The sequence below is a fragment of the Pangasianodon hypophthalmus genome, chromosome 18, assembly GCF_027358585.1.
Source record: "Pangasianodon hypophthalmus isolate fPanHyp1 chromosome 18, fPanHyp1.pri, whole genome shotgun sequence".
Lineage (NCBI taxonomy): Eukaryota > Metazoa > Chordata > Actinopteri > Siluriformes > Pangasiidae > Pangasianodon > Pangasianodon hypophthalmus.
Genome location: NC_069727.1, coordinates 3,234,640 through 3,260,754, shown reverse-complemented (window position 1 = coordinate 3,260,754; position 26,115 = coordinate 3,234,640). Strand labels below are relative to the sequence as shown.

Genomic DNA, 26,115 nt, shown 5'->3' with positions numbered 1-26,115 from the left:
AGTCAGAGCTGCTTCATTCGTTCATAGAAAAGGAATCAACACCTTCTGACCAATCAGAATTGAGAATTCGAATTTGGTGGAAACTGTTATAACTTTACTTTTGGAGGTAAAAGAGTAGAAAATGTCAAAACTTGACCATGTGAAGGTTTTTCCAGGGCCAGGACACAAAAATGATGCAATCACTGAGGAATTTTTACTACAATCTTTATTACATGTGGTATAGCATTTAATTTCTGTAGCTAATTTGAAGGAAATTAGCAAAATTCTATGTTGACTAGCTTACACGTTAGCTTGGATAATGTTACCTCCCCATCTGAAGAAGCTAGCCAAGTTCGCTAACAACCTAGCTACTAGTGACCTGTACGAATATATTTTTTACACACGAATTTACTGAACAAATGCAAAGGATTGGTTATTTAAGATTCAGTCTCTTCATTGTTGCCCCTTAAAATGTACCTCTATCTAATTAGCTCTTCTTAATCAGCAAACTAGATGTGACACTGATGAAGAAAAACTCAGACATGAGGCTGGTTCTTTTGCCCTGCAGTACCTTTTGTGCCCCCTAGGGGTCTATAGGTCGCCCTGTTGGAAACCCAGGATCTGTAAGATAGCCGGCTTGCTCGCAGGAGGTTTGTGTATCATTCATTCCTGGCTTCCTTCTCTATTTGCTAATGAGACAGCTAGCAAAGGAAGCAAATGTAAACAGACCACTCGTAAGTTTCCACCCCCGTATTTTTTTTCACCGAAAGGTAGTGCAAGCTTTCGAACTTCGTGTCCAGGTTGTGTCATCATGAGGGGTTTTCTCCAGTAATCAAAACAGGAAATCGATGTCATCGCTGTTAAAGATTTATTGACAATGCAGTCTTTAAGGGGTCCAAGCACCAGCTTTCTAAGGGTCTCATCATGTGTAGCATGTTAAAATTAGCACGGTGAGCGTGGCGTACGAATGAAAAAAAAAATTGCACAATAGGTAATCGGGTTTGGGTGTACACTTTTGAACCCCCCCACATACACACACATGCACACACACATACACACATGCACACGTACTTGTCCTCCATCTCCACTTTGAGACTAAACAACATCACCACGCAGGAAGGAACAGCCTGTCGCTAAATTATACCGAGCGGCCGTTTACATCCCTCCGGATAAATATTTACCGACCCGCCTTGTGATTAGCCACCTCCGCTAACTGTCCACCCCGCTTGGGCCCTGCCTCTCCTCGGGACCACCTTGGTGAACAATGGCCCTTTCAGGAGAGTCTCTCTCACACACACACACACAGAAATCCTCCAGACCTACAGCCTTGGGGACCAGGCAGGAAGTGGCACTCAGTGCCCCAGACGTGGTGTAGGAGGTTTTGGGGGAGGGGAAGCAGGTAATTGAACCCCTGTAGGTCTGGGTTACTTTTCAGAGCTTGTCTAGGTTTGTCTTGGAAGTGTGTGTGTGTGTGTGTGTGTGTGTGTGTGTGTGTGTGTGGGTAGAATGAGATGGATTTCAGGGTCAGTGAACACCGCTTAGTGTTCTGTTGGGACATACCGGCTTACGCAGGTCTGGGGAACAGATGCCATGTCAAGCTCCGCCCACTTTCCTTGATTGCATTGTGTCTCATTAACAGATGTTTCAATGTTATTATAGTATTAGAGCTGAAATGAATAGGCAGATGTGTACGGTTGCATTATGATTAGTGTGTGTGTGTGTGTGTGTGTGTGTGTGTACCAGAGCTCTGGGCAGGTCATTATAAATCCCGCCTTTCCCCCACATAAGCCCCTGTGATACTCTTGGTTTTTTTTTTTTTTTTTTTTTTTTTTTTTTCTAATAACAAAGTCATGAAATCATTTATTTTCTCTGGCCCTTAAGAAAAGTGTTTCTTACTTCTGCTTATAAGTTCTTTATGAACACTTATAACAATGCCCTTATGTACGTTTTCTCAAGCCCTTAGGTAAAGTGTTTTATTTTTGCTTCTAAGATTTGTAAAACAATGAGTTAACATCATAATGACCACATAAATATAAATATATATATATATATATATATATATATATATATATATATATAATATATTTATTTTCTCTAGCTCTTAAATCACATCTTTCTTATTTCTGCTTATAATTCAAGAATTTCCCTCGGGATGAATAAAGTTCTATCTTATCTTGTCTTATTAGATTATATCAATGTCATGAAATTGTAATGACATTTTCTTTGCCCCTTATGTAAAGCGTATTATTTCTGTTTATAAGAGTTCTACACATACTTAATAACCCAGTAATGACACAATTACGGCTATTTGCCCTAGCCCTTAAGGAACAGATGTTCCACATATCAGTGTATAAAGGTTTTATGAGCACTTATAACAAAGTAATGACACAGTAATAACATGGTTATGTAGAAGAACTTTTGCGCACATGACAATAATAATGAAAAGTATATCCTCTCTGGCCCTTAAGTAATGTTTTTTCCTTATTTATGCCAGTAAACTGTTTATGAATACTAACGTGACATCATAAAAAGTGTTTGTTACTTATTTCTTCTTATGAGCTGCTTAGGAATACTTATGACAATGTCATGGCATCATAATGACAAGGACATGTAAAGTCATATAAGCTGTTTATGCATATGTATAACAATATATCATAACATAACATCATAATGACAGGGTTATGCGACGTATGTTCCTTATTTCTGCTTATGAGCTATTTATGAATACTTATAACAATATATAACAAAAGGGTTACATATGTTTCAGATCAAGTTTCAGAGCTCTGGGTACTCACCTGTGTCTCTTGTAGTTTGTCTCTTGTGGGCGTTACCCAAGCTAACTTAAATTTAAAAAAAAAATTTGGTTGAATTTGTTTCAAAATCCGGATACATATACAGATCATTGATCATACAGTCATTGTGTTATACTGGTAGACAAGACCTCAGGTGAAAGCAGGCCAGGTGTTGAAGTGGTTAAACAGGTGTGTCTCTCTCTCTCTCTCTCTCTCACACACACACACACACACACACACACAGCTTTCCTCATGCCAGCCTACCAATAAGAGCATAAAAAGCCTTTTATTTATTTAAATCTCTCTTTGTAGCGCTGCTGCTAATTTAATAACACCCTCGACCGCATCAGACGACGCCCGCATTACGCTTGGCACAGTCCAGCTGATTTTGGCGTTCTCGCCGCACTTTTTTTCCTCCTCCACAACACAATGCCCAGCTTACTGGTTCCCATTGTTTGTCCATTGTAAAGGACCTGAGAGAGACCAGCAGGAAAGACAAAAGCACCAGTCGTGCAGTGCGGCAGAGGCGATTTTGCATGCACCTGGCATCCGCGGCAGACGAGGGACATTATTAATTGCTAATACATATTTATGTGGCACAAATTTGCCATTTGTTTGTGCATAAAATTATCAATAGGCACAGGGCGCTTAGCCAGAGAAAACGGTGACCTTTTTAAAATAATAATATATGGAGCCCAGCGTGGTTGTTGTTGCGCAAGTGTGTGTGTGTGTGTGTGTGTGTGTGTGAGAGAGAGAGAGAGAGAGAGAGAGAGAGAGAACATTGTTAAAGCAGAATAACATTCTGATATTTGATGTATGAAAAAAAAAACACAATGAGGAAAGTGAAGAGTCATTGTAGATGTGTTTTTGGCAGTGACTGAGTAGCTCCCAGGCCTTTTGACTACACACACACACACACACACACACACACACACACACTCAATTCAATAAGGAATAAATTAGTCCGGTTTCAAGTGACTCCTTCTCCACACAAACACATTTACTTTCTATTAATGCCTGATCTGCTCTGCCTGCAGCCAAGTGGCCGCCAGACTCGATTACCATAAAGATTAGAACAAAGCTTTTTACATGCAGGTGAACACACACACACACACACACACACACACACACCACTGATCCCTTCTCCCTCTGTAACATCTTTACAACACAAATGCAAATACAGCAAGAATGGGAGAATCAAAGAAAAATCGGGCATCTTCATCAGTCCAAATGTATCTCTTATGCATGTTCATAACTGTGACATAAACATTTATAAAGGGTTATTCCCTCAGGCCTTGTCTGTCTTTAAGGATGCCTTCACTATTTTTGATGTCAAGTTGACATGAAGTGACACTTTCGGAACCTACATCCTGTTTCTGAGCCTGCATCCTGTGTCACATCCATGTGGTAATAATGTGACATAGCCCACCAAATAAAGTTAATTTTTGGAAAAAACACACACACACACACACACACACACACACATGTAGGCATTTCCAAAAAAAAAAAAAAAGAACTTATTATATAACAGTGTTACATACTGAAGGTTTTAAGTGTGACATATCATAACTGTGTAACGACATGGTAATGAATGTTTTCTCTGTCCCTTAATTAAAGTTTCTTATGTTTCTTACTTCTGTTTATAAGATGTGTATGAATACCTATGACTGTGTTGTGATGCTGTAATGATAGGTTTATGTTACGTTTGGTTCTTCCTATAAGAACTTATAGCAATGTCATAACATGGGGATTTATATATACATTTTCTGGCTGCTAAGAAGTGTTTCTGCTTATAAGTTTTGTGTGCATTTATAACAAAGTCATAACACTGTCATGACTGGGTTATGAATGTTTTCTTGGGCACTTATTTCTGCTTATGTAAGTTTTATGAGCACTTAGAACAATGTCAATCACATCATATGTCAATGACAACAATGACATCATAATCACAGGGTTATCTATGTTCTCTGTCTTATTTCTGCTTATAAGAGTTTTATGAGCACATACTGTATAAAAATGTAATGACACCATAATAGCAGGTTATTGTGTAAGTGGTTTTTGGGCACTTATAATGTTGTCATGATGTATAGTTTCTCCTACCCTTAAATAAATTGCATCTTATTTTTAAATAAAACGAAAACAGCTTATAAGCTGTTTGAGTACTTATAACAATGTCATGAAGCCATAATGACAGGTTTATGTAGGTTTTCTTGGCCCTTATTTAATATTAACGTTTAATGTATTTCAAAGATTTCTAAGATTTCTGTGAATGCTTAGAACAATGTGATTACAGAATCATGTATATTTTCTCCAACCTTTCAGGAAATTCTGTTCCTTATTTCTGCTTATAAGACTTTTATTGTCACTTATAACAATGTAATGACATCATAACAACATGGTTATATATATTTTATTTGTCTTTTAAGTAAAGGATTTGGTTATTTCTGCTTATAAGCAGTTTATGAATAGTTATAACAATGCTATGACATCATAATGACAAGGATATGTAGCGTGTGTTTCTTATTTCTGGTTTATAAGCTGTTTATGAATAATAATTAATAATGTCATGGCACTGTAATGACAGGGTTATATATGCTTTCTTGGGCTGTTCGGTAAAGTTTCTTATTGATGCTTATAAGAGTTTTATAAGCAGTTATAACGATGTCTCAACACAGTAATGACAAAAGATTTCTGTGTATTTTTTGGCCTTTATGTATGGTGTGTATGTATGTCTATACTGGATATTAACCTTATTTCAGAAAGGTAAGCATGATCTCTCTCTCTCTCTCTCTCTCTCTCTCTCTCACTTTCTCTCTCTCTCTCTCTCTCTCAGGATTCCTGCGTTCACCGATGGCTCAGTGGTGTGAAGACAGGCTTTCGTCTCCGTCCCGCTGTTAGTAGGTCAGTTCCTGTTTTAAGCTTTGATGCTCTTCCAGGAGTGCTGAAACATGATGAGTAAACAAATCAATTCCTCGCTATATGCCACCTTGAAAGAGCCTCCAATCATCACTATGACCAAATTATATCAACATTACAGCCATCGTTATGGCCAAGCAGTTACCATGGATACACAAGTCTCAGCCAGTAAAATGCACCATTCACCCACGACCAATCGTACAATGGACACTGAAGGTCCAGACAGGATCCTCACCTGAGACGGAGACAGAGAGAGAGAGAGAGAGAGAGAGAGAGTGAGGCAGAGAGACAGATAATGACTGAGAGACAGAGACTACATGAGGGACACAGAGCAAGGCAGAGAGACAGAGTGAGAGACGGAGACAGAGAGAGAGAGATAGAAAGATAGAGAGACAGATAAAAAGGACATGGAAAGAGAGAGACAGTAACAGAGAGATAGACAGAGAGAGAAAAACAGAAAGAGGAAAATGGCCAGTGAGAGAGATAGAGACATAAAAAGAGAGACAGAGAGACGTTGCAAGAAAGAGAGACAGGCAGAAACACAGAGAGGGTGCCAGAAAGAGAGAGATAAATAAACAGAAAGAGAGAAAGAGAGTACCAGAGAGAGAGAGAGAGAGAGAGAGAGAGAGAGATAGGCAGAGAGAAAGAGAGAGACAGAAAGGGAGACATATAGAAAGAGAGAAACAGAGGGAGAGAGACTGATAGAGAGACAAAAATGGAGAGAGACTGAGAAACAGATAGAGACAGTGTGATGAAGATAGAGAGATACACATAAATAAAGAGAGATGTATAGAAAGATAGTCAGAGCAAGAGAGAGACAGAGACAGAGACATTGGAAGAAAGAGAGACAGAGAGAAAGGCAGAGATAAAAGTGCCAGAGATACAGAAATAGAGAGAAGGAGACAGAAAGAGAAAGTACCAGAGAGAGAGAGAGAGAGAGAGAGAGGAAAAAGACAAGTGTGTGGTAAGAACAATAAAGATTATTAGAGAAAATTAAGAAAAGAACAAGAGAGCAAGAGACATGGAAATAGTGAAGGAGAGTAAAGACAGATAGAGACAGGTTTTCAAAAAGAAAGACAGGATAAGTATTAAATTGAGTATGAGGTTGTGACACTACAGAAGGATAGAGTGAGCGATCAAGAGAAAAAAGAAAACGAGAGACAGAGAGACGCCGCACAGCTCGAAGGACTGAACTGGACGTTTTGCAGCAACAATGCAGGGCATCAGTGACACACACACACACACACACACACACACACGGGTCAGTCAGCTGGAAAGTGCTGCAGTCCGAAACACAAATTGTTTTTCTGTCAAATACACTCAAGTGCACGCTTGGCAGGACGGGGCGTCGGGTGACATATGGGTTCACTCCTGACACTGCCCAGGACACAGAGCCGAGCATGGAGCTCGGAAAAAACACGGATGGTGTGTGTGTGTGTGTGTGTGTGTTATGCCCTGTACAAGTTACACGCTGTAAATCATGGAAGAGAATTATTACATAAAGTTTCTATAGGAAAGTTTATGCAGTTTGACTTTCAGCAATGGTCCATTGAAAACTGAGAAAAATTCTTTTTTTTTTTTTTTTTTTTTGAAGGGCACCTACATATGACCTTTATAACACATTAATAAGCATTGCATAAATCTTTCATAAAGCAAAGATGAAGAGTTAATGAAAAGTTGATGTCCAAACTTTTAGTAGAGCTTTAGTGTGTTTTTACTAACAGCACATTCATCACACTTTTAGAAAGTTATACATATTAAAAAAATATACATAACACTTTATAACAGTGTTATAAATGCAAATTCATTTACCACTTTAGTTTAAGGGAACCATAATCATTCATTTGGCTTGAATATGAGCTTCATAAATGAATGAAGTTGTATTGAAATTACATAACTTCATAACAACTTTCATGGGTTTTGACATAAGCCTTATATAAATCCTCCATTATAGCTTAATAAAGTGCTTATGCAGTGCTTATGAATGTGCCTAGTATATGTCCATTCAAATAAAGTGTTATGGGTTGTGATATGATTGTGATTTAATTAAAAGCACAGAAGTTTGCTGTTCATATTTAAAAGTAGTGTTAATAGGGCTACATCACACCTACATAAACCCTCAATGACAACCCTACATAAACAAAAACTTGTTCCAACAGGCCTCAGCTCCCATAAACGCTGCTTTCATAAAAAAGTTGACGTAAAACCTACATAAGTGACAAAGGCTTAAAGTTGTGTAAGGTTATGACAATCTCCACACTGACTTTGTAGTTCAGTGTACCTTGTGTATGTCGGAGTAGGCATCATGTAGCCTTATGACCAACACGTAAACAAGTAAACTTTTAGTGTAACACATAATTATAAATTCATAGTTGTACATTAAATGTTATAATTATGTATGTAGGTTTATGTCAGTTGTCATTAAGGGCTTATTTAGGCATCACATTGTCCTATCAAAAGTGTGTCTAAGTAAACTGTTACAATAAGACATAATCCTAAATTCTTAGTTTTACATTAAATGTTATAAACATGTATGTAGGCTTATGTCACTTGGCAATAACAGACATATATCGGCTTCACTTAGCCCTATGAACAACGTGTCTAAGTAAACTGTTACCATAAAACATAATCCTAAATTCTTTTGTAATAAGTATAAATATGTATGTAGGTTTATGTCAGTTGTCATGAAGGGCCTCTGTAGGTGTTATGTAGCCCTATGAACAACACATAAACAAATATGTATGTAATATGTACAAATATATACAATATTTATGTAATATGTACAAATATGTAAATTGTAATAAAGGGCTTATGTAGGTCTTATGTAGCCTTATGAACAACATATCTAAGTAAACTGTTACTGTAAAACATAATTCCAACCTCTTAGTTATAAAGAGACGTTATATCAGTTGTCATGAAGGGGTTACGTAGGCAACATGTAGCCCTATGAACACTGTGTCTAAGTACACTCTTAACAAAAGACAAAATCCTAGATTTTAAAGGTTAATACATTAAGTGTTATAAATATGTATATAGGCAATAACAGACATATATTGGCTTCATGTAGCCCTATGAACATGTCTAATTAAATTGTTGCCGTAACACATAATCCTAAATATGTATCCTGAATATGTATGTATGTATCTCAGTTATTGTGAAGGGCTTATGTAGGTATCTCCTGTAAGCTTATGAACAGTGTATCTTTATAACATTTAATAACACAACTAGCTATTTCTAACTTTTAATGTATAAATAGTGATATAGAATTATGCTGTACATTAAACGTTGTAAATTCTGTATCTATCTAGGTCATTAGGTTATCATGAAGGGCTTATGTAGGTGTCACATGGCCATATCACACCTTTTTAAGTAAAGTATTACAATTTTTTTTATATTTTATAATGCATCTGTAATGTTTTTTTATGATACTCTGTTACCAAACATAAAGAACACGATACACATAGTGCATCCTAAAAATATCTATAAGTGTTGTGGTGTTATATTTATAACAGCAGCGTCCGTCGATCGTCCCACGACTCCTCAGCTATCCACGAGCAACGCTGCCTAAATTCCAAAATCCTCAGCTCTTCCTGAATGATTGTGTGTTGTAAAAGCTTTTGTGGGATCGTTTAGAAAACAGGCGAAAGCGTGCTTCTGTAACCTCTGACCTGCTTTCCTTTAAGTGTGTGTTTAAAGGAAAGCCTAACTACAGGGAGTCCACTCGGACAGGAAGTCATGCCTTATAACAGGAAGTTGTAGAGCTGTAAAGTAGTTCTAGATGATGTGACCTTGTTGACCTTCTCTAATGATGCAACATCCTCTCTTTTAAGAGTGTGCATGTGTATATAAGTGTGTGTGCATCACATAAAGGTGGATACAAGAGTACAAAAGTAAAGTACAGAAAAGTACAGGGTTCCAAAGTCCCAGAATGCAATGCAGCTATACGATACTGAGTTACTGCAGAGACTGTGAGATAAGAGACAACGATTGGTATTAGCATGAATGTTGAAGCTTTGGAATCTGATCTGTTGAGGAAATGATGACGAGGTGAGAGGGCTAAAAGACTAAAGCGCCGCTGCATCATTCTCTTTAGTTAGAGATGAAGTGAAGGCTGCACTACTACCAGCATGGCATTGTGGGTAATGAAGGAAACTGTTAACCAAAGTGAAAATAGAACAAACTTTTTGACTGTATTGAGCTATCTCGCTTTCTGTATCTCTCTATGTCTCTCAACCCGCCTTTCTCTCCCGATCCCTCTGCTCCAGATCATCATCTGTTCTTAGGATCTCTGGTCCAGAGGGGGTTTGTGGTTGACAGATTGTCCTGCAGTATTCCCGCGTATCCCCTGTCGAGCGATGTGCCCAATATGCCCAGTGTCACTCTATTCCCAAACCTCTATAGACTCTCACTTCTCCATCCCATACACACCTGGGGTTTTACATCCAGGTTAATAGGTGTGTATGAACGAAGGAATGTCATCGCGCCTTGTCAGCAAATTACTCCGCTCTTTTTTTTTTTTTTTTACTTTTACGTTCCTCCAAAGCGTTATAATAAGAGGTCGGGCAGCGGCGGATGTCTCTCATCAGCATGGCAATTGCATTATCATATAAACAGCCAATATCTAGCTCTGTCTACAGTCCCGCTGTGTGTGACGAGAGCTCGGGGTCAGAGCTTGTACGTCAATTTTTGGCATGACATGAAACAAAAAGGATGTAAGAGAGAAGCCTCATGAGGCGTTGGGTACAAAAATAGTGGCAGTGACCAACCGATGTCCAAGAATTAAATAAATAAACTAGAATCAAATGCTGCGTTCACATGGAAGCGTATTCAAAGTGTTTACGAGAAAAAAGTCCCACTGTTTGGATATTTACAACTTAAAAAGTGGACATTTGCAGACGGTTAACTGCTAGTCAGACTTAAGAGAGATCCCAGGTTCAAATTTCTCAATCATTTTATTACTGATTAATATTCATTTATTCTAAATGGTGGTGGAATTCTCTAATCTGATTGGTCAGAAGGTCAGAACTGATATTAATGCACTCGTTCTAATACGTTTTCTTTTTAACAGCTCATTCACAGATCAATCATTGATATAGTGATTTCTTCCCAAGAAAGAGATGTTTATTTAATATTTATGGAAGGAGTCTCCAGTGTCAGAGGTAAAGCTGTAACTTATGGCAGAGGAGTTTACTTTTTTCTTTTCTGCATGCTGGGGAAGGAACGACTGTTTATAGCCGCTGACATTTTGGGGACATTCCACAACATTAAAAGTAACTATGGATAAATGGATAAAAAAGTGTGACGTAATTCTTTAGTAAACAAGAAATTGTAATTGTTGGAAGATTGCTGTGGTATAAGAGGATTAAAATGCTTCAGGATGTGCTGTAATTGGAAAATAAGCAACTTCAGGATCACATCACACCATCATGCAGTATTTTCCTATAACAGCTCACCCTAAAGTCCTTATGTCCTTAATTGTAGCAATGGTCCATTATCATTCTCAGTAACAAGCAGCTAATGTGATCTAAAATTTTGTAAAATTTTGTAAAATGTTATATATATATATATATATATATATAAAGACCAAATTTCAGACTTTCGACCAATCAGAGCCAGCTATGCAAATCATTAGAGGATGAGAAACACAATGCTTATTCTCTTAACAAAGTGTCATACTTTTTATTTATTCATTCATTCATTCCAAAATGATTCTGAGGGAAATTGGGTTCCTGACAGTTGTCTTGATTCTGCTGTCACATTGTGTTACTTTGTGTGTGTATGAATGACTTAATGCTAAATCTCAAGCTAAGAACAAAAATGCAGCCCAAGTTTTATAAAAGTGCGTAGCAAAGGCAGATTTTGAAGATGTTATAAACTGAGATCAATCCTCCTCGCAATTCAGCATCAAAGCCTCATGTGTTGAGCGTTACACCGAATCTACTGTGAGACAATGAATCCATGCATCATGCATAAACATTACGTTTTATTTTTTTGAAAAAACATCTCTCTCTCTCTCTCTCTCTCTCTCTCCCCCTCTTTCTCTTTCTCTCACTCTCTCTCATGTGGGTTTAGGTAAAGTGTTCCTCAGGGAGAGAGAGTGAGCAGGTATCTCTGTTATTCTCCACCTTCATTAGCAGACCTGGGTTCTCGCCAATTAGGTTTAATAAACGCAACAAAACACGGGCATTAGTGGGAATTGTTACAGCGCTGATGATGATTCAGAAGAATACTCAGGAGTGATTTCCGGTACCTTCCTCTCAATTTATTTCCTCTTTCATCTCAGATGCTTTGTTTTCCACTGAGTAAATCTTAATGGGCTGAAAATCAGAAAAATCAGAGGGTGTGTCAGGACACAACTAAAAATGACAGTGTAATAATTAATAATCAGTGTTATTTATTTGGAGGAAAACAGATTTGAGCGTAAACAAGAACAATCTGATTCAAAATACGCTGGATGTGGATGATCTCTCTACATACATGTGCACTTTTAACTTTTAACTTTTAACCTTGCTTTGTTTTGAAGTGCTATTTTAACTTTTCTAGCCCCGCCCACATCTACAATGACAAAGGAATATACAAATGGGATACAATATATGAATATAGTTTTGCATGAATGATTTGATTTGATCTCTTTTTTTAGTGATAAATCATTTAATTTTACACATAATAAGCTAAGCTAGGTATTTGGGATTTAATTTCTTACCACAGCTCTAAATTCACATTTGTTTGTAATTTAAAACTGAGGCATTTTAATTTAAAATGTATTAACTAAAATAAATAAAATTCATAAATAAAAAGGCATTTTTTTTACAGTTCATGATCTCATAAAAAAACTCTCATGTTAAAGAGTATTATTATACATATCTTAAAGTATTTATTATTATTATTATTATTATTATTATTATTATTATTATCATTATTATTATTATTATATAGAAACATTATATTTAAATGGAAGTTTGGCTTTTGTTTTAGAATCGCTGTTAAAAGTAGTGAGTTAAAATTATTCTTGAGTCAGAATCCAATCTTAAAAATTGATAAAGCATTTAAATGTAAAAAAAACAAACACAAAACACATAAATAAATAAGTTTAACTGAAATCACAGGTCAGGTTGGGAATGCTAGGAAAAAAAAACAATCCTTGAGGTATTTTGTTAGACTGAAATGATAAATTGAAAAGTTTGAACACAAGTTTATTTAAGTGACATGAGACACAACTTATAAAATTGTTTAGCAGTTTTAACGTGAACACTGTGAGTGTGTATGTGTGTGTGTGTGTGTGACTGACTGAGTGAGTGAGAGAGAGAGAGAGAGAGAGACCTAACTGTATTCAGAAAGAGTGTATTATTGTAACCTGGAGTGTTTCTTTATTAAATACATAACTAACACCTGCTAATATAATACTAAACATTATTACAAAATAGCTAAAACATTCTGTAATTAATTCAAGAAAAAAAAATTTGGCCACACGGAGTTGCCAACCCCGAGGTCTTTTTTCCAGCACAGTCTGGCATGTAATTCGCACGACTCGATTAATATGAAAATTTCAAAGGTTATGTTTAGGGGAGGAGTTTGAGCTTGTACCTTTTCTTACAACAAATACTTAATTACTAAGTAAATAATTGTCATGAACATTTGTGAAATAAATTTATAAGGAGTAAAACATGTAATACATGTAATATTAATTTTTAATTTCTAGTTATCCTCAGGGGAGATATAAATCGTACTTAAGTATAGTAGCGGAGTAAACAGCTTTTCCAACTTTCCAGCCTTTAGTAGCTAGTATGAATTATTCAGTAAGTGCAGTGAGACTAGCAGGAAGGATACGTAGCTAGGACACTCTGTGATATGATCTCTGTGATATTATCTCTGTGATAGCGCTTATTACATGACTACAGTGAAGCAGGAAATGTCGAGAGCTCTCATTAACAATTGAATCGTTGGAAATGAATTAAGCTTCTAAATTGTATTGTGTATATTCACTGAGCGGTTCTCGAGTTAAAGAGCAAGTTTAACAGAGCTCTGTGGCTTCAAGTGCTTCAGCGCCATGTTAAATACACAGAGAAGCCAAAAGCCTGAGAGCCAAAAGCCTGAGAGCCGAGATCCTGAGATCCTGAGAGCTGAGAGCAGACAGCCGAGAGGCCGAGAAGGCCGAGAGGCCAAGAGCCGAGAGCCTGAGATCAGAGATCCTGAGAGCAGAGAGCCCGAGAGGTGGAGAAGACCGACAGGCCGAGAGCAGAGAGCCTGAGAGCCTGAGAGCCTGTAAGCCAAGAGACCGAGAGCTGAGAGCCCGAGAGCCAGAGTGCAGAGAGCCTGAGAGCAGAGAGCCAAGAGGCTGAATGGCTGAGGCTGAGAGCAGGGAGGCCGAGAGCTGGGGGAAGAGGTGACATCCTCACCCAGGTTCTACAAGTACTACAGCAAAGAATCCCAGAGTGATAGATAGATAGATAGATAGATAGATAGATAGAGTGGACACAGTTCCATAATAATAAGAAGAAGCATAATAAACAAATAAATATATTATTTTTCTCTTCTCTATCAAATATTATATATCAGAACAAGTTAAGAGCCAATGAGCTTTTTGAGCAAAATGTTAATTTTAATTAAACATAGAATTTAACTTGAAATGAAGTTTATTAGGCATCTATTATTTGTATTGTACAACAACAACAGCAACAACAACAACAATAATAATAATAATAATAATAATAAATTGGATGATTAGCTCAGAGCTGGATTTTTATTTAAATGAATTGAGCACATTGCACTATGGGATGCAGTACACCATCACCATATCTTCATCCGGCGTCACCGATCACCACATACTGTGTACTACATACTGCTTTAGTGTGTGTAGTATACGTCGGTACGAGGTGTGTGTCACAGCTGCAGTGTGTGTGTCGAACACGGAGTAACAGAAGGAGTGTGTATATCTGTATTTGTCTGTATGGTTGTGTGTCTGCCTGTATGTATGTAGTACACGATAAATACATATGATTGTGTGTGTTAGTGTGTGTGTTAGTGTGTGTGTGTGTTTCCCTGGGGTTTGGGCCCGTGTGGTGATGGGGCAGATGGGATAACATATGACATGTGAGGGTGTGGGGACACTGAGACTCTCTCTGTCCATCTGGACTCCCCTCTGATCCACCCTGCTTCCCTCTGCCGTGTGTGTGTGTGTGTGTGTGTGTGTGTGTGTGTGAGAGAGAGAGAGAGAGTGTGTGTGGGTTCTCTCCTGTATGATACTCTGTGCTCTTGTCGATGAAAGCAAATAAATACTTTGCTGTTAATGAGGTCTGTTTAATTCATTCTAATAGTAACAATTATATAAAGTATAGAAGGTAAAGACGTTTGCCTTTTATGGAGTTTTGTGGGCGTGGCTATATGTAAATCAGCTTTGAAAACACCTTTGGTAATTTATGGCTGATTGGTGTTTATCAGTGTACAAGTGAGTACAAAGAAATTCAGCGAAACTGAAACTTCTGACAGGAATTGTCAGCTCCGTTCACACACAACTTTACTAATTATGTTCCAGACAGTGTTTTTTTTCCCCTCATATACTTACACACACACACACATTGCTCATTATACACACAACGCACAATGTCTAGCCGAGCAAATAAAACCAAACAGCGCAAAGCTAACATTAGGGATGCCATTATCTCTGTCTGTATGTTTTGTTCTCAAAATATTCATATCTCTTTTTTTAAATTCGAAAAAAAAATCAGAGCTGCTAGACGAAAAAGTCATTTTTCATTCACAAATTATGATAACAAATAGCGATTCGCAGACACGCGACTGAGTACGCAAGCTAACTATGTTTCAAAGCAACGAAGTCTTTCCTGTTATTTACCGTACACTTGACAACAATTGCCATCTAATAATATTTGATAAGATTTACTACAGTTTTTGTTTAGTTTTGTTTTGTTTAGATTCTAGAAAGATTTGAAAAGCTCGCTGGACATGCTAATAAAATACTCTTACAGTGCTGCTGCGAGTCAAAATGGCGTCCTTTAAGCAGCTTTTCATTATAATGCCATTTTCATTTCATTATAATGATCATTTAAGAGTGATGGAAAAACACACACAAGTTAATATATTGGAAAAAAATAAGAATTAATTGTTTTTTTTGAAGAACTAGCAGAAAGCTGTAGCTCTGTGTGAGCTCAAAATACAATTTATAAGCGTTTATATGAAATATGGTAGAAGTACGGTTTTATTTTGGAGCTCAGTACAGTGTTTACATCGGGCTACTGGAACAAACTACTGACAAAAACACTGAATAGTGCATCTCGTAATTATAGATATTGCGCAGGCAGAGTTGCCTGGGTCCATGTATAATATCCACGTATTGCAGATATACACTGAGTATTAGAAATGTGCACCACTGACAACTTATTCTTCCTGAAGAGACTGAAAAAAAAGAAGAAATAACCGTCTTTCCTATTTATGTACATTTTGGGCTAGTGTCAAGTCGTTTTGTGGGTTTTTGAGTAGTGGGATTTTTGCTGAAACATGGCAACCCTCTCCACAAGCTTCCACAAGCTGCTCTTTAGAACTCCACATTACACTAAAAACTTCTTCTTTTTTTTTTTTTTGTTCATGACTTTTATGTGATCCCGATGCAGACATTTAGAGGTTTTCTGGCAAGCTTTCTTAAAAAAAAAAAAATAAAAAAAACCACAAAAAAACGAGTATTCTATCTATTGTTTGTTTCCGTATTTGTATTCCTTCAGGATGCGTTATCTGTTCAATCCAATTAATGTATTCGGTTACATCCCTAGCAAACAGGCAAGAGGCATGCACACACACACACACACACACACACACACACACACAGGATATCATTTTTTCACAAGTCATTTGCTTATATTCAGAGCAGAGAATTTCAGCACGCAGAGTCACAGAGGCAATAAAGATGGAAGCTAGACTATTTTCTTCGGCTGCGTCCCAAACCTCATCGTAGTGCACTAAAGATAATCTGTTTTTTTTTTTTAAACGGTAATTGACATGCAGTTTAATTGGTAATGAGAAACATCAGCAGTTGGGCCGCTTGCACATGACAGAAGGTGAGACTCGTGCGTTTGACAGATCACATTTAAATAACAATCTACTTCTTCCTGAACGATCCAGTCCATCATGTCTTAACCTGTCTCACCCACACACACACACACACACACACTTGTTCTATTGTTCTTCCTCAGCTCTTATGTCGTGTCATCTCCCTGTGTTGCCCCCCGCTTGGCCCGCTTTAGTTAATACACACACACACACACACACACACACACACACACACACACACACACACACACACTCCTCCCCAGTGCACTGTGGGTTAAATGAGTCACCTAGTGCTGTACGTCAGGTGCGAAAGGAGGCTGTTTGAAATGTATGTTTTGTACATTGTCAGACATGAGGAAAGCGTCATTTTTTTTTTTTTTTTTTTTTTGATGAGAGGAAGACTGGGGCTGTGGCTGAAGCTTCATTAGCATATCAAAGAGGCAGCCACGGCGGGCTAATGGTAATTACACCGGCCAACAATTGATGCTCGCTGGTTGGATCATAACAACAAAAAAATTAAGGGTTTTGTGTGTTTGTGTGTGTGTGTGTGTGTAAGAGGATGGGGTTGGAATTGGCCAGGGCTTTCAGGTTATGTTAATACAGCTCATCTATTTAATTAGCACTGCAGTGTGTGTCTTATTTAATGTGTGTGTGTGTTGGAAGGAGGACGTTTCTGGAATGGACGATCCGTAATGAGCGCCGCAGTCCGCCGTCGATGATTCTTTGATGGTCCTCCTGACTCCGCCCTCTTCCTTTCTACCACCAGATTCATTCTCAGAAGGCCGAGCCAGCAAAAACTTTGCGTCCAAGTTAACTAGCGATATAAACAGAGATGTCGTAATATTGCGTTCATGGATGATGAAGTGTCTCGTCAGTGGAACAGAGAAATCCTTCTTTCTGGTGGAGCGTTCAAACTTCTGATCTTTTGGGATTTTCACTGTTTAGAATGGTGCGAAAAACAAGAAAAAATATTCAGTTCTGTGGTTGGAAATGCCTTGGTGATAAGACAGATCAGAGAAGAATGGCGAGACTGGTTCGAGCTGACAGGAATACTACGTTAATAAAATAACCACTCGTTACAACCGTGGCGAACAGAAAAGCATCTCGGGCAGCAAAAAAACACATCAGTCACATGCCTGTCTACAGAAAAGTGGGCAAATGTATATATTAGACGTTGATACGATTTCAATATGGTAGTGCTTTGAGACGATTGATTGATATGTTTACGGTACTGCAAAAATAAGCATTGCCTGAAGATACGCACTAGATTTCCATTTGCAGTTGATTAACATTATGTTAACATTGTAAAAGTGCAATAATTGAAACGTAATAATACGCACAGTGTTTAAACATGGCCCAACTTTCACTACACTGACTCACAAAGGGGGCGTATTCAAAACACAGGGCTTTGCCCATTCAGCTGTTAGCTAGCTGTTAGCTAGCTGTCAGAGTCACGCAGCTCTCTGTAGCCCTGGATGTGTTTTTGAATCCTGCCTTCTCCAATGCCAAATACGGACTTCCCAAACACTGTGGATTGGAAAAGCTGCCTGAATGCTGTGTCTGCGTACATGTGTGTGTGTGTGTTTGTGTGTCTGCATGTGTGTGTGGTGGATTGTACACATATTTGTAACATTTCGATCCACCACTCAATGAATGTACAGCGTCGTAACTTACCAGGAAGATGAAATGCTCCCAAGCACCAGACCTTAAAGATTTCGGGGAAACTTCCAGCTCCTGTTTGCTGCTGAACGTAGCATCTAGTACGCTAGGACATTAGCACTGTATATTTGCACAAGTTAAAACAGCGTGCTTAAGAGAAGCATGTTGTAGCCTCTACTGATTCGAGATAAAACAAAAAGTTCCTTTTTTAAAGGAAGAAGTTTTAAACGTTTATTATGTCTCATGCAGTATAAGCACTATTTTATTTATTTCAAAACGCTGACTTTATTCTGCAGAGTGTTGAATGTATTGTTCAAAACGTATCAAATCAAATAACGATACGATACATCGCATCGTTACCCGCCCTAATATACATATACTGTAGGTGTGTGTGTATTTATGTGTGCATGAAAAGGTGAAATGAGGGTATTGGAGTATTCCAGTACCTGAGAGAAGCTGAAAGTGTGTGTGTGATTGTGTTTGTAATGACTGAGAGAGGCTCGGAGTGATAGACTTGTGATGGGTCAATTTCAGCGAGGTGAGCGGGACGGGAAATTATGGGAAGAGCTGACGATCACAGAGAGCTATTTGACTCCTTGCGTATGTCTGTATGCGAGTGTGTGAGAGCGATCAGACTGTGTTTATCATATAAATCATCTCTGTATTACCTTAGACTGGAAAAAAAGTGTGTTTTTGTACAGATGTACAATTTGGCTGCTGAACCGTTTGGGGTAAATATCTTTAAACGTACACATGTGCGTAGATCGAGACTGAAATTTACAAGATGGATTTGCACTCAAATAAACTCTTTCGATGCGGCAAAAGTTTTTTACGGCGTGACTAATGAGTTCGCGAAGACATTTTCCTTCTCCTGCTTTTGCTTAGATTATCAGAGAGAAGAGTGTGAGAGTGTCAGTAGGTCATAAGGCCCAGTTGGAAAGACCTCATTAATAAACACAGCGAGTGCGTGAACAGCCATGCTGTTATCACGCTGTATAACAACACAGCGACGAGGGAACTCGTTCAGGAACGTCCACGCAACGTCTGTGCCCCCATGTGACCCGCACAATAAAGAGAGGCTTGCGGACCATCAGGTTTCCGAAGTGAAAATATTGCACGGAGATATAGTGCGTGGCTTGAGGGAGGTGTGATGCAGAGACGTTAGCGCTCTCTTTCGTACATCCAAACCTCTCGGGTTGCCAGAGTGTGTGTTTGCGTGCGTGCGTGTGTGTGTGTGTGTGTGTGTGTGTGTGTGTGCATGATGTCTAAATTAGGCTGAAGTGGAGACAATCAATGATACACTGAGTTGACAGAACACTCTCTCTCTCGCTTACTCTCTGAGTGCATCATCCTCTCACACTTCTGCGTGCCCTTGAGAGGAAGTGCCCTGCCGCCTGTAAGTGAGAGCAAATGTCCTGCTATGAAAGAGAGAGAGAGAGAGAGAGAGAGAGAGAAGAGAAAATGAAGGAGAGAGTGGGAGAGAGCGGCAGATGGACGCACAGGAAGCCGATGCCTTTGTGAGCGTCTCTACAAGAGCTTTGTCTTACTTTCGGAAATTCTGTTGATGTTAAAAAAAAGTTGTTTTTGAATCTTCTACTTCTTTCTGTCCAAAAGAAGAAGTTTTTGACTCTTCTACTTCTTTCTGTCCTCTAGTTCTATAATCTTGTACTTCTGGTATCTTCTAGTTGTAGAATTTTCTAGTTCTATGAGCTCGTATTTCAAGAATACTCTAGCTCTAAAATCTTCCAATTCGAGTATAAAAACTTGTAGTACAAGTATCTTCTAAAGTAGGTCTTGTAGATCTAGAATCTTCTGGTTTGAAAATCTTCAAGTTGTGTTTCTAGCTTTAAAATCTAATTCTAGTTGTAGAATCTTGTAGTTCAAGAATCGCCTAGTTCTTGGAAACTTCTAGTTAAAGAATCTTCTAGATGTACAATTTTCTAGTTTTATAATCTTGTAGTTCAAGAATCTTCTAGTTCTAAAATTTTCTAGGAACATTCTAGTTCTAGAATCTTCTATTTGTAGAATTTTCTAGTTTTATAAGCTTGTAGTACAAGAATCATGTAGCTCTAAAATCTTCTCATTCTAGTTGTAGAAACGTGTAGTACAAGTATCTTCTAAAGTAGGTCTTGTAGTTCTAGAATCTTCTAGTTCTAAAATTGTCAAGTTGTGTTTCTAGCTCTAAAATCTAATTCTAGTTGTAGAATCTCCTAGTTCTTGGAAACTTCTACTTCTAGAATCTTCAGGATGTAGAATTTTCTAGTTCTTTAATCTTCTAAATCTTTGAATTCTAGGTGTAGAATCCTCTAGTTCTGGAATTTTCTAATTCTTGGATTCGTTTAGGTCTGATATCTTCTACTTCTATAATTTTAAAGTTGTAGAATTTGAAGTGAAAAGATGCTGAACTGAGGTCATGAAAGTGAAATGTGTGTGCAGGATGTAGGGGATTTTATCATGTTTTTAATTCACTATTTTGAGTTGTTGAATTAATAAAATAAAGCCAGCATTATTTGTTACTTTAATGCGCTTTCCTGTAAAAGGAAACATGCCCACAGTTTGAAGGATAAGCTGACCGAGCGCTCATCTGCTACATTACAGAAAAGCTTTAAGTTTATTTGTAATTCTAGCCCCAAAAATATCAGCAATACTCTCTCCTATCTGAATAGCGCTTAGGTTCAGAGTTATGTCTGATGTCTGAACATTAACGGTATTAAATCCTCACTGCACGGCCCTGTGTTAACAATTCATAATGCACTTCACTCAGAATTTAGAAGATGATAGAGAGGAATATGTAAAAAGAAAAAGTCTCTCTGCCGAGTTCTTCCTATAGTCACTGTTTATTTTTTATCATCGTATTTTGCAGACATATACATTTGTTTTTTATTTCCAGTAAAATGAGCTTTACGTTATAATAACCCCATGTGCAAGCAAAATGCCCTTCTGCAGATTTCTCTTTTAACGGCTGGAAATTTTAGCCATTCAATCAGCTCCATGGCCGTATGAAGGTCCAATGTTCTAAACACGCACTTAAGTGTGTCTCTGGGCAGGAAAAGAGACGGAGTCTAGACGACTGTACAATTTGCAGAGAAAAGGGCTTTATTATTATCGTGTGAGGCCTCGCTCTCACAATGGCTGTGATATGAATGAGGATTGTGGAGCGAGCCCATTCTCTCTCGATGCTAACGTTAATGCTAATGCTAGTCCAGAAAAAAAAAAATAATAAAATAAGGCTGTTTGCTTTCAGAATGAGATGACAAGGCAATACAGGTGTGGTGTGTTTGGTAGTTTGTCTAATTTGATGTCCTTGCTGTGTCGCATTTGAGTGTAACATTTAGCATCCAGAGATAGAAAGGAAGACTTGAGAATGATTATGGCTGAGTAGAAAGTGTAGAGAATGTTCAAGCACGTAAACTTATTATAGACCTTCACAGCAATATTTCCAAAACTGCAGCAGCTAAATATGGTGACGATTTCTGTAAAGAGTTGTTTATTTACCATTTATGGAAGGAGTCTCCAGTGTCAGAGCTTTGTAACAGTGATAAAACTTTTTTTTTTGTCTTATTAACCTCAAAAGAGAAAAAAACAGAGTCTGGTGAGAAAACGACTGTTTATAGCTGCGAGAACAGGACCTGATTGGTTTCATGGATGTTCCACAACTTTAAATGTAACTATAAATGGATAAAAAGTATCTGTTGTTTTTTTAATTAATAATCTTTGCGTTGGAAATTTGCTGTGATGTAAGAGGAATAAAACACTTCAGTACATGCAGTTATAGGAAAATCATCAACTTTAGAATGAGGGGAAAGATAGTGGGCGTGACTCGGTGCTCAGTGCTCGCAGAAGTGAACTGCTCTCTCTCTCTCTCTCTGCATGGTCGCTTCACTGCTCCACGCTCGTGAAAACCTTTATCGAAAAGTTTTTTCCGAATTATGTGAACATTGAGAATTGCGTATGGCTGTTTTTATTATTATTATTATTAAGTTTACATAACCTAGGCTACTTGGAACCATACGATACGTTTGGATAGACACGATATCTGATACACCAAGCCTCGCTCCCTCAACTAACACAGCTTAAAAAAGTCATGAACAACGTTTTTCCAATGGCGGTAAACACGTTTTTACTGTCACTGGAGGCTGTTACTATGGTAACCTGGTTAACAATCACGAGTGCAGGCCTGTGTTTATCTACACATCTCCTTGATACAAATATGTTTGTTTTAATCTGATGCTGTCTGTCGTGAGTGTACTGTTATTTGATACTGTATTTCTGACGACGATTTCACCTTGTTGTTTCCGAAACAATGTGAACGCCTTTTTATTCAGCTTCATAAGTGCCATTTCTTAAACAAACGAAGACTAAGCTCATGATATTGTCTGCGGTTTTGTCTCCATCAGCCATTGTCTAGCCGGTCCTTGCAGTCGGAGAAATAGCCTTGAACAGTTTGTACGAGACACGGTGTGTCGGTTGGAGCTCCTACACTCATGTGGGCTTGTTTTAATTGAGTTATGATTAGGTCTGATATGCTGCATATGCTGGACAAGGTCTCATAAGTGTCATGTGGCAGCATGAGAGACTGGAGGAGTTTGTAAACACAATAAAAAATGAATTCCAGCCATAATTGATGTGTGGTTGATATCAACAATGGACTCTGAATCCTCCATCCTGTGATGTCTGGTTTGTCTTGGCCTCTGCTCCTACGTGTAATTGAGTTCACTTCACTGCCACGCTAATGCAGTCCATACACACTGGCATTGAGATACGGTGCTATTGTAAAACCTGCGTAGGGGGGAGAAACGCCAGCTGGGTTCTCCTGCACAATGCCATAATGCATCCTAATCCTCCAAACCAAGCACAGGCCAGGGCCGAGGTGCGGCGACAGAGACGCGCTGCAGAACAATCACCAACCTTGAGCTGCTTACTGATATTCATACTTGATCATCGCTCTGTCACACTCTGTCTCTTTCTCTTTTTTTCATGTACTTTTGTTTGTCATTGGTCCGGGTCCAGGTAATGGGACTGCACCGATGAAGTGAAGTGAAGTATTGGCACCCTTCATGCACATAAATGATATGCAATGACTGAATATCAGAGATTTAACGTAAATGAATACAATTTTTTCTTCAAAACGGTTCAGAAAATTCAAATTCATATTTGGTTAAACCTCAGCTTAAGAGAAAGACAACACTGATGTAACTGATGGAACAAAACATTTCATAATACAATAAATTCTGAAACAAACACTCGATACTCTGTGGCAACTCTATTATTGGTCCGGATTATTTTTATTTATTTATTTTTATTTTTATTTTTTCTATTTTAATTTACTTCTGTCTTACATGTTATAACCCATAGTGTTGCACTCGGTGGGATGCACGTGTAAGCCAGAAACACTTAAAGCTATTTCTGATTCTGATTATTTTTAAAATCAAGTCTGATGCAGCGTATTATTTTTAAATGACATTTTATCTGTAAAAAAAAAAATAATAAAAATGACAAAATTGATGACAATCACACGATCTTTTGTTTTGTCGTTTTGACTCATTGCCTTTGGCTCCAAGTAGAACCCTCTTTTTTTGGAAGCTGAGAATCCTTAATAATCCAATGAACCCTTTACAAAAACGTTTGTGTGTTCTATCTGGGCAAGTGTGTGGTACAAACTCTAAATTATTGTTTAGAAACTCTTCATTCATCTTCAGTAAGAGCTTTATCCTGGTCAGGGTGGCGGTGGATCTGGAGTCTAGCCTAGGAACACTGGGCGTGAGGTGGGAACACACCCTTGATGGAAAGCCTTGATTTACACACTCATTGGTGCTAGGGGCAGTTTATCAGAGTCAGTGGCATGTTTTTGGGAGGTGGGAGGAAACCGGAGAACCTGGAGGAAACCCACACAGCCATGGGAGAACCTGTGAAACTCCACACAGACAGTAACCTGAGCTCAGGATCGAGCTGGGGAACCCAGGAGCTGTGAGGTTGCAATGCTATCTGCAGTGTCACTGTACTGTCCATATCTAGAACCTTTTTTTAAAAATTTTGCTAAAATCCTTAGTACTTGGTACAATGGTTCTTTACTGGATATTTACTAAGGAGTTTACTGGATAATTAAGCATTCTTAGCCTCCTTAGATGGTCCTATGTGGAACCCTTTCTCATCTCTTGGGTTCTACATTTAAAAACTACCTTTAAAACCCAGTTTATACTTGACAAATAACTTTGCATATGCACGAAGAAGCAGTGGCAACATGAACGACACTGTTCACACACTCACCCGCGAACTTCATGTACATCTGGAGGATTAAAATCGACATCCAATACATCTCTGTCCATCAGGTTTCCAAGTCGTACTGTAAAATGTCTACCGATTTCATGCACAGCGATGACGAGCTCTGTTAAAAACGTCCGCCATTGTTGTGATGGTTGTCATGATCCGCAACACAAATCAAAAACTATAAAGTATTTACAAATTTAGAAAATCCACATGACAAAACAGATACAAAACCAATATTCCGGTCTTTTGAGAAGTTTTTAAAATTCAAACACTAACTGTAATAGGAAAACCGGTTAGTGTTAATACTCAGTAATTGTCGAGTGGTACACAAGTATGCGATTTGATTCACGATGCTAGTTTGTCTACTCAGTTGTGGACACAATGTCACACTGTGCAGCGTTAATTTCTGAGGATGTACACAAAAGATGCTCCAAAAGATTACACGCATGTGTAGTTAAAAGCAAGTATAATCCAACCTTAAGCGTTTACTCAGAGGGACAACTGAAGAACCTTTAAAAGTTATATATTTTTCAGATGTGTAATGAAGTTTTAAACTGATAATGTACAACAATATTATTATTCTGCTACCTGTGTAAGTCTGTGAATATTCCTTGTTGGACTTTTACCTGGTTTTTATTTTTATTTTTATCCTCCTTCCTGTTTCCTGGATTTTTTAGTCGGAAAACACGGAAAACTCTTGTGCATTTATATACCATTGTCTATATACTGTATACAGACAGAGATTTGTTATTTAAACCACTAAACTGTAACTAAAATTTAAGCTGTGGAACTTTGCGCTAAGCTGTTAGTCTCAGTACACTTTCAGGAAAAAAAAACATTTTGAAAAATTCATTTTAAAATGTAATTTGATTGAAAGTTTAATTGAAAGTTCTTCCTCTGTTTAGGTATTTGATCATTTAATTACTCTAAAATTCTTTGGATTCTTTTATCTTATTGAAATCTATAAATTCATTATTTTAAAATGTAATAAATGTAATATTTATATTAATATCAATATATTATTTGATTCTTTTTTATCTATAGTATATACATATAAAATTGGTTAAAGTAAATGTAAAAAAAAAGGGTTTTAATTTAACTTTGTCCTTCTGTTTGTATTATATTTTTGCTTATATTTTCATTTTATTTTTAAAAATTTTTATCCTTACAGTACTATTTAATTTTTACTACTTGATTGTGAAGCACTTTTCTTCTTCTTTTTCCTCTTTCTTTCTTTGTGCCCTGACCACAGAAATACAGGCTCGAATGTGCTAGATCAGAGGAGTCTCATATTTATAGAACTGCGCAGAAAGTGTCGGAGTGTAACAGTGACAGGAAGGAGGCGAGGTCGTGTCAGTGTCAGACTGACCGCTGATGTGAACTCCTATCATGGATGTAATCGTCTCTTTCTAATCAGATTAATTAGTGTTCCTGCGCTTGTCAG

General features: G+C 37.8%; 1 protein-coding gene across 4 annotated transcripts in view; it reads left to right on the top strand.

Annotated features, from left to right (window-relative positions):
* The window catches only part of sox5 (SRY-box transcription factor 5), a 242,769-nt gene that overhangs the window by 37,102 nt on the left and 179,552 nt on the right, over nt 1-26,115 (top strand). For all 4 annotated transcript variants that reach the window (XM_053241889.1, XM_053241886.1, XM_053241887.1 and 1 more), the window contains one exon: nt 5,605-5,672. The gene's annotated coding sequence lies outside the window, so the exon portion shown is untranslated. The remainder of the gene's footprint in view (nt 1-5,604; nt 5,673-26,115) is intronic.